We start from the raw sequence: 10647 nt of genomic DNA, 5'->3' as shown, positions 1-10647 counted from the left end.
TATCACCAGAAATACACATCTCTCACACCTCAATGGAGTGCCCGAGAATCGAACTCGCGCCACCGAGGTGGAGCGCCAACATCATACCGACCACGCCACTGAGGCGCTCGTAGTGTAGCTCTTAAATGTTTAAATTTATTCTAGTATTGCATGTCCTAGGACCTAGTTTCTCCAAATCGGATAAGATAATGTTATGTCAGGCAGCTTTAAAATTATCATAACTTCTCTTGGCCAAACTCTGAACTCTATTTACTTCGTAGCGACTTTTAGCTACACTGGGAAAATTCAGGAGGCTGAGTGAAAGATGTTGGGTGGATGCGGTTGCTGAGGGGTGGGGGCGGGGGGGGGGCGGGGGGGGGGGGAGGGGGGGGGGGGGTAAGATTAGTGCATCGCCATATGTTGGTTGTAGTCTTTTTATCATGATAATTTCTCTTCCACGAAGCAAAACCAAGGGTGGGCCTTTTTTTCAGTTGATATTTCTTACTGATTCTAAAAATAGAGTAAATAAAAATTCTTGATTAACTTTATCAATTGCGGCTCTCCGTTTACATACTTACATACACGTTTACGGCGTTTGGCGTGCGGTCAAGTGGTGGAGTATGAAAATGCAAGTGTATCTGGACAAATACTGTTATCAGGGATCAAAAGGACGCAGACATCGGCTGCATTTTTCTTCAAAGATAGTCTCCCCTAAACATGTTTTGCAAAAACTTCAAAGGCATCATTGCATTGCAAGAAACGCTCCTCTGGTCGCATGACCTTGTCATCTGCGATTCAATACATGAAGACTTCAGAGCCTTCTCTACTTCATCGTAGCCGGTCACCCAAAAGGGGGGGGCCTTTCTTTCTTGTGGCACAAATCGTTAGACTGCAAGATAAATGTGATGACTTACATGAGTGACAGCACGGGACTCTTAAGATCCTAATAATTAATGTTTATATGCCTTGGGAGAATAAGAATAATTTTGATCAATACCGCATGATCCTAGGTGAGTTACACAGCATTGTTTATGATTTTCCTGCTGATCATATCTGTATAATCGGGGACATTAATTCTCACCCCACAATACTATTTTATAACGAAATTCTCGTTTTTGTCAAAATCATGCTCTCCAAATTAGCGATGTAATGCTCCTCCCTCCCTCCTCCAATTCCTATGTGTAAAATAGTACGGAGACAATTACAACCTCCTGGCTGGACCATTGCATCGCATCAGAACTTCATGACCTGTAATATTCGCTACGATCTTGCAACGGCCTACGATCACATCCCTTGACAGGTGTCATTCAGCACCCCATCCCACCTACCGTGAACCCCAAAACTGATCGCCCACCAGCTGTAGACTGGGATTTTAAAACCAACAGAAAACCAGATACTTTAGGGTGACCACGGAAACCAGGTTGCGGTCAATAGTTCAACCAACAGACGCCTTACTTTGTACTAACACAAATTGTAGAAACGTCCACCTCAGGAGAGATTTGAAAGAATTCTATTCGAACATAATTTCCACTATGCTTGCCTCCGACAGGGCTATACCTTTAGATTTCGTCAAGGTAATTCTCGTAATATACCTGGATGGAATGACTTGGTTAAAGTTCTGTCTACATATTCCCAAGAAATGTTTTCACTGTGGAGGCAAAATGGCAGTCCGAGGGAAGAACACTGCATGACTGAGACAGGCGAAAGCGCAGTTCAAACTTGCTCTTAAGCACTTTAGATTAAATAGAAATCAACTAAGAGCCGATGCAGTGTCTAGAAATTTAGAATCCGGTGACTTTCCTCGTCTCTGGGAGGATATCCAGTCCTTAAATCCCAAAACTAAAAACCTATCACGAGCAGGAGAAGCAGTCGGTGACGAGGCTATCGCAAGCGTGTGGGGCGATCACGACAGCAATATCCTAATTGCATAAACGATCAAGACTCCCAAAGGGATGTAGATAACTTCCTTACTGATAACATTCAATTTCATTTCGCAGATCGTATTACGCCGGGTAACATCAGCGAGCGATGCCATAATCAGCCTACCTAATAATAAATCGCTCTGCTGCGATGGTCTTCCCGCAGAAGTTCTCAAATTCTCCTATCTGATATTTTACATTTTGCTAGCTGCCCTATTCAATGCGTACATAATTCACCAGTTTCTTCCAGACTCCCTACTCTTAGTTCACTTGATACGATTAATCAAAAACAAGCTAAAATATGCAGCTGACCCTGGCAATTACCGGCCGATTGCAATCACAACGATCGCGTCGAAGATACTTGAGTCGGTTATTCTAGTGAGACGTCTCCCCTTTCTACACACCACTGACAACCAGTTCGGATTTAAAGCAAACCACTCAACCGACACCTGCATCTACATACTGAAAGAATGGCTGAACCATTACCTATCATCAGCCTCTACTGTTTTCCTACGTAAATGTGAGAAAAGCATTTGACAGAATAAACTACCCCAAGCTCTTCCTGATACTGCATAAAAGTGGCACACCTCTATGTTTAACTGACATTTTATATTGCTGGTTCTCCACACAGAAATTCTGTGTCACGTGGGGTAACGTACTGTCGTACACCTTCGGTTCTCTAAACAGGCTTTAGCAAGGGGGCATTCTCTCCCCATACCTGTTTCATATGTACACAGATGCCCTGAATGTCAAAGTGAACTCACTCCCAATCGGATGCGCTGTCAATGAAACAACTATGAACAACCTCTGTTACGCCAACGATATGGTTCTGATTTCCCCATCAGTGCAAGGTCTCCAACGACTCATCGACACTTGCCGCCAATATGCAGAGGAATTCGATATCCAGTACAACGAAACCATGACCCAGTGCATGTCGCTGCTCCCGAGATCGCTTAAGCTGAACCTCAAATTTTCCTTGAAAATCATCCGCTGGAATTCTTGCACGAATTTCCGTATTTGGGTCATATTATCATGGACGACCTAAAAGATACGGCAGACACAGAGGCGTCGTAAACTATATGCGAAACTGGCAACATGATTGCAAGGCGGTTAACCTTCTATCACCGGACTTGTAACTGCTGCTCTTCCGCTCGTATTGCCACAGCATCTATGGGTGCTCCCTGTGGACGACCTACACCAGGGAATCTATGAGACGGATCACTGTTGTTCATAATGACATTTTGAGACGCCTCACAAACACTCCTCGCTACCACTCCGCCACACAGATGTTCACAGAAAACCACCTGGACAATTTAAAAATCATTGTAAGGCGAACAATGTACAGTCTGATCACCCGAATGCGCAACAGGAGCAATTCGCTCATACAAAACATCCTAAGTAGTGATGCAAGAAAAAACATTCTAAGTAGTGATGCAAGAAAAAGATCTAGATTGTTGGGAAGATGGGAAAATGAGGCGTTTGTTCCTTAAATGACTTAATCTCTGTTTCTGTAAAGTGTCATCTGCAGAATCTGTCATTGTTATTATATTGCTACGATTTTTTTTATTACTGGTATTTTCCTTTTTTCATTATTACTGTTATTGTCTAGTTTTGCTACATTCAGAATTTTCGTGCTTAGCCTTCTGGGCCTGACTACTGTAAATTTTTTTCAACTAATCTCAATATTATTCCGGTTATTATCATTAATTTTGATTACCATCTTTTATACTACTTTAGCTAGTGTGGATATTGCCGATTAATCTTTTTGTATGCTATCTTATGTAGCATATCTAGACTGTGAGATTGTGTATGTTATTGTCTATTCTTTGTATATTCCATGTATATGGCCTTGAGCTGAAAATGAAATTTATTATTATTATTATTATTATTATTATTATTATTATTATTATTATTATTATTATTATTATTATTATTATTATTATTATTATTATTATTATTATTACGAGAAATAGACTGAAATGAGACCAAACAAAAGCTTCTAGGTAAAACACCCCTTCGTAAGTTTGAAAACTTTCTTTGCTCTGTCCCAGATCCAGGTCTTGATAGTTAAAAGTTTGTTTTTTCTTGCCCTTTTAATGATCTGAATCCCTTTGTTTGGAAGTCTTTTTTTTCCTCATCTGGACCTGGGATTCGGAAAGACATACCTTCACTCTTATCCTTATCTAGACTTGACTTGCATTACAAATAAAATTTAATTGACTGAAGTTTTTGTACAAAAACATATCGAAATCCATCGATTATTTTTCCGAACTGCCAACAAAATGCTTAGGTTTCGTGCAGATTACTGTCTTGAATTACCAAGGAAAATGTAAACATAGAAACATGATACGTCTCTCTGACCTTCTTTAAACGTCTCTCCAGGTCGAACACGGAATGATATTTATACTTACGATGCCTCTGTTCACCTAAACAGTGAATTAAGTAAACTTTGATCAATTGACTGGTAATGGATCGCAGCCGGAAACGGTGAGAGGTGGGGAGATAGATAGAATATAATATATAATTTAGGCAGAATGCCAAGTGCTGGGATCTATAAGTTCATTCAGCGTTGAAGGGAAAACTGAGAGTATGAGACTTAAAAACTTCGCAGGTGCACTGGAACAATTGTCAGGAGAGAGTGGAAAGTAAGATGGAAGAAAGAGAATAGGAACGGAGACACACTGACAGGAACGAAAGAGGTTGCAGTATAGGGGCCGAGAGGACGCTGCAAAGAACCTTAAGTAACGCCTACAGTTTACCGCTTGAGGTACATTGACGGCACAACCCACCTATGGGAAGAGCAGTGGGGAAGGGGGGGACTGGTATTACAAATTTAAGTCATCAGCTTAAACTACTCGATCGAACAGAATTGAGAAACGGGAGGAGGGGGGGGGGGGGGGCGTCTCTTCCACCCACCTCGTTAAACATTACACTGGTGAAAAGACATCATACACAGAAATATCATAGATAAATAAAAAAAAACATAAATAGATAACATCTAGAGCAAAGACGGATATGGCAGCGCCGTTTTGTAAGTAGATCTAGATTAAACAGGAAAGGAAAATAGTCGACGGTTCTTCGATGAATACATACCATAAAAGAATTTCGTCAAATATTACTAACCTTCGTCCTCGCTCTCTCTCTCTCTTTACAATTTCCGGCCAAATTGAAAGGTTAATCCAAAAGCACATGTACAACGCTACCAACTCAATTTTCAGACCAACCTCTGATGGCTACATACTGTAAAATATCTCTGAGTTGCATCCTATGCGATAAAAAAAAAACGCACACACACAAACGTAGTTACCGGTGTTAGGAGAGGCACAGAAAATGGTATATATCTTCGAATTTTTTTATTTCATTTATCAGCGATGTTCAACAAAACCGATTTTCATTTCTCAAAATTAGCCGGAAAAATCTATATATATGAATAATGTAAAAATTATATTTGTTTTACTTTTCTCTAATGCGATGCTATCCCATTTAATTGGATTTTTCCTTCAGATTATTTCTCAGTCAGGGAAGTCTTTCTTTTTCCTAAAATTGGAAGCAAAGCTCGAACGGGGAACTGGGAAAATTATGTGAAGTCCGCAGAGACATCCATGTTTTGATTTGTGCCGGAAAAGGCAGAGACGAAAGAAGAGCTGAATGCTTAATAAGGGCGCGTTTTATTTACACTCTACAACCAAGTGTTGTGTCCCCACTGACATTATTGATTAACCGCCTCGTTTAAATGCAGGCGCTGAAAACATGTGAAAATCGTCCGGTTCAGTTTCCACCGGTCGAATGCGAATGGAGGAGTGAGTCTGTGGTCGACATGTTCTATAAAGAGAAGTATGAGAAGAATGACGATTCAGCAAGAAAATTATTGCGCGATTTGTATAACTTTTGCCCTGAGCTTTCCCGTAGTTTTGTTGGCGTTATTGTAAATGGACATATCATTGTTGATTTAGGTGTTATTAAAAAACAATATTTCAAGTTTCGTCATTTTGCTTTTGTACATCTCAGAGCTTGCTGCTAGTGATTCTTTACGTATCCTCTTCGTTCCCACCGTCATCCCTACTTTAAGGGGTCGGTTGGCTGATGCGCCTTTTCCACTATCTTCTATGTCAAAGGCAACATCCTCCATCAAACCTCTTCTCTCCATACCTCCTTTCACTTTATCTCACCATCTAATTCTCTGTCTACCTCTCTCGATCTTCTTCCTCTAACTCTAACAGTTTCCTTCAAGGCCCTCTCCACTCCCTCCTCGTCATCCATCTCAACACATGCCCATACCACCTCAATCAAGACTATCTTATTACCTCTGTAATCTTTTCTAAGGCATCCCTTCTTATTTAGTCATTTTCCAATCACTCAAGCTGCTATATTCCCATAATCCACTTCGGTATTATTATCTCTGCTCTCTCAAGCTTCGCTTCCTCCTTTTTTACGCTTCTTGCGTATATTGGTTGATATTTTCCTCCAACCATAAGAGGCCCCCAAATTTTCCTATTCCATTTGTCCCCTACTGATGGGTTTTCTATTCTTGAAATAATATTAGGTTGCTTCTTATCCTAATCTGATGCTTCAAGTGTTGCTCTTGCCATAAGAGACGTAGTTACGACGGTAGTCTTTATAAAAGTCTTCACACAAAATCGCTCAAACGATACAGTGTAAGTTCCAAACAGCTCAACTTTGTAATTCTAACTCAAAGGCAGGCAGCAAGTATCTCACTGTGGCTACCCTCTGTCATTCTTAAGATTGACTTATACTTTACCTACGGATCCCCACGGTAAATTTCTACCTGTCTGCAGTTCTTCACATTTACACATCCTTCCTTGCCACATCAAGTACAAGGATTTTTTTCTTTTTTTTTCCTTTCTAATCTTTAAACTAGGCGGAATATTATTGGGATGCGGTGACGTAAATATGACAAATCGTTCCTACTTGCCGTTTGCTGGTGGATTCCAGAGGTCTGCACAAAGCCTCACATATCCTTCAACCCTTTAGCACACTTCCAGGTCCCCTTGGGACAGGAGCGTGTGCTGACATAAAGCCAGTTAAATCTAAAATCAATCAACCATTCACCTTTCAAATATGTTTGTTTTCTGTTTTACAACGACACTTCACAGCTACTTGATTCTCACTTTTAGCTTGGCGTTGTCCACCCAATGGCCAGCTTCGCTTACGACTGGATCTAGCTTAGGTTTAAAAAATAAGTGCACCTTGGTCCGATCTTTGTGGCGGTACGTACCGTTCCTAAAGTTGTGACTTGCCGTCTAGACCTATCACTCATATCACCATCATTTTTGACGGCGCTCAGGTTTAGGAGTGGTCCTCTTCATGAGTTTGATTTGGATATTGAGAAAGAGCCAGTGCGTCTATCCACATCTAATGTAAGCCGAGTGAATGACAGCACTGGGTCAATCTCTGCACGATGAAACAATTATTGGGAGAGGATGGCAAGCAAGATAAAAGGATGAGAATATGAAAAGTAGTACAGTAAAAGGAAAGAAAGGGGTTGCAAGAACCTCACGTAATGCCTACAGCGCACCACCAGAGGTGCACTAACGGCACTACCCTCCTGCGGAGTCTGAGAGGGTAGGGGCTTGGGTTTAAGCCAAAAAGGAAAGGATTAGACTCTTCATCTTCTCCAAGACGGAAAAGAATCAGGAGTTTGAACGCTGGAAAATTGATATCGTTAGAAGAAAACAAGAGCAGGATGTCATATCAAGGTCTGGTTGAATATTGCGAAAGTTATTTAAAGTTTTTTTTTTATTTTTAAGGGTAATAGGAACGATTCTTTTGTTGCATTTCGTTTATCCTTAGCTACTGCTTTCTCATTCTCTCTGTGTAGGATGTCTCCCGTTCGCCTTGAAAGATAATTGGTCTCCATTATTTTGAGAGCTGCTCTGTGAGAAGAACTCGGTTTTTATTGATTTCATTATTACGTTGTGATTGCCCCGTTACCCGATCAATCTTTACATGGAACTTATGGGAATTTCTTTGCCATCAAAAGCAAAAGTATATCCAGGAATAAGAGAATTACAACTGTTTTTTCATAGTTTGCTTTTGAAGAGAAAATCTATTAATAATTGAAACAATTACAGATGAATTTTGCTACTTCTCGGCACGTATCCGAAATAAGAGATGGAAGACTGACCTGCAATAGAAATTAGTCTACAAATATAGAAAATTTTTAGCAAGGGAGGGTTCATGGTCCTATAATACAGTACAAATATAGGAAAAGGAGGCATAGGAGGTTCATGGTCCTATAATACAGTACAAATATAGGAAAAGGAGGCATAGGAGGTTCATGGTCCTATAATACAGTCGCCCATTACAACTGAAGCAATAAAGCGCCACGGGTGACCTGACAGCTCTGTCTAATCTGCATTTTTGTAGAGGTTTATTAATGACTGTGAAATAAGACCATGTTTCCTTTGGTTTTCATGAAAGAAAATCAACGTCCTCATATTAATGTTTTTAAGAAGTTAAGCGTAAAATCAGTTATTTTACGTTTCTTTAAATGTCCTTATTCATCAATTTTCCTTTCTTTCCAGGTATCCTCTGTTATGCTGGCTGCCATAAGTGTCTCTTACTGGCTGATGGAGTTCAAGAGGGTTTCGTTCCTGCATGTTTTCTATTTTTCCTTTCCCTTTAACGCTAATTTTCTTATCTATGTCGTGGATTTTATGGCAACTTCACGGGCTATTCTAAGAGCATGAGCCCGTGCTGGCATAAGGCCTTGTTAATCTACAACCAACACATGAAATCGCTGTACCTGCTGTCTTCTCTACTGCACGTTTTTTGTTTGTTTGTTTGTATGCTATTTTTACGTTGCAGGGAACCAGTGGTTATTCAGCGACAGGACCAACGACTTTACGTGACTTCCGAACCACGTCGAGAGTGAACTTCTATCACCAGAAATACACATCTCTGACGCCTCAATGGAATGCTCGAGAATCGAGGTGGCAGGCCAACACCAAGCCGGCCACGCCCCTGACGGGCTTGTACGTTTTTTTAGTAGACGTCTTGAATTCAATGTGGTGGAAAGCTTCGAGCGTGAACTTTTTCCATGAATTCCTTGGCCTTCCCACTGATATTTGTTCTGCTCGCTTTCCTTTTTACTTATATTTTCTTTATTTGTTTATCATTTCTATCATTTGTACTATTATTTTCAACGTGTTCATGCTTTTCATTTTTATTTTCTATCAGTTTCATGTTACCTTTTCAGGACTAACTGCTCATCAGCCCTTCTCGTGAATAAGACTGATTTCTGAAAAGAATAAAATGTTCTCAGCATTATGATGAGAAACGCTCATTAACGCACATATTGAGAGAGATGCCTTCACGCACAGTTAATGGCTTGATGCCTCTTAACAAAACAATGCTCGAAACAGACAACGATTCCGAGGTACTGAAAAGATCCGAGCACCTCTCCTGTCCAGCCTTCATCGGTTTCGTGGTGATAGAAGTTCAATATGAAAAACAATTCACGATTAGAGTCGTTTCTGAAAGAGCGAAGTAATTCTGTGATACCTTAAATACTTGCTTGATCTTTTGCGTATGAATCCCGAAGGAATGAAGTTCTCGAACTGTTCCCCTCATCTAAAACAAATGCACAATTGTGCTCCCTCACGCTCGGCAATAAAACTGGAGGCAGTTAAACACGCTGTACTTGTAGAGCTGAGGACAGCTGGCAACGATTTAATACGTTTTCAGTGATATGTTCATGCATTTGTTTGACTGGTTTGTTAATACATTTATCCTTCTGCCATCGTCATTTAAATTCATGCTCAGGGGACATCATCGCAGCTTATTTAGTTTAGTCAAGATTTTTACAGAACGGAATACTAGCATAAGCATCGTACCTACTAGATCATGAGCTTTGGAAAGTTCATATAATATGATGACATATTCTCTAATATGGACTAATTTCCACAAGACTTATTCCAAGTGAAACAACCTGAAATAATATGTTAACGCAATAATACAAAGTTATCATAAAAAATAAAATTAAGAGGACACTTCATTAAAACAAAAGATGAACAAACAGAATATAACTCACGGAGAGTTTCGAGATATCACGTCCACTCTTTCACACTGAGGATAATACCAAGGGCCTTCAAATATACTCTATTTGAAGCATGATGCCCTGAGACTGTCCGTAAATTACTGAGTACTCTACTCCTCAAACTTGTGTCTTTACTCTACTCTCACTCTAAATTGAATCGGTCAAGGTTTTTTTTATCTTTTTAACCTGATTAGGGTTTGGTTATTTGTCACAACGCCAACCTGAACTTCGGTATTGTTGCAAAGATAAATTCGAGAAAATATACAGAACTTTGAGGGTTTTATAACTCTGCTGGTGGTCTCTCATATAAGAATGATCTAAACCTTTTAAAAATCCGTTTTATTATATATGTGTGTGTGTGTGCGCGCGCATGCTCTATTTGCTAAACTTATCTATCAATAGCTATTCTGATCTGTGAACCTGAAAATAACCACATACTTTTAAGTTCTAAATATTATTCATAAGCCCTCATACCTCCCTGCTGGTTATCACAGCACATAAGGAAGGACAAAAACACTATTCTTAGCAAAAATTTTGATTAATATCGTCTATGAACATAACCTAAATCTGTTTTCAGTTTTCACTCTTAAGACTCACTGACATTTTCATTGACCTACTTGTTTATATAGCTAAATGAACTGCCGTAAAACTGTGATTTACTCTGACGTATCTTTAAATGCAGTTGAATGA

This window comes from Macrobrachium nipponense, chromosome 23, assembly GCF_015104395.2.
Source record: "Macrobrachium nipponense isolate FS-2020 chromosome 23, ASM1510439v2, whole genome shotgun sequence".
Classification (NCBI taxonomy): domain Eukaryota; kingdom Metazoa; phylum Arthropoda; class Malacostraca; order Decapoda; family Palaemonidae; genus Macrobrachium; species Macrobrachium nipponense.
This window is presented reverse-complemented; position numbering follows the sequence as displayed.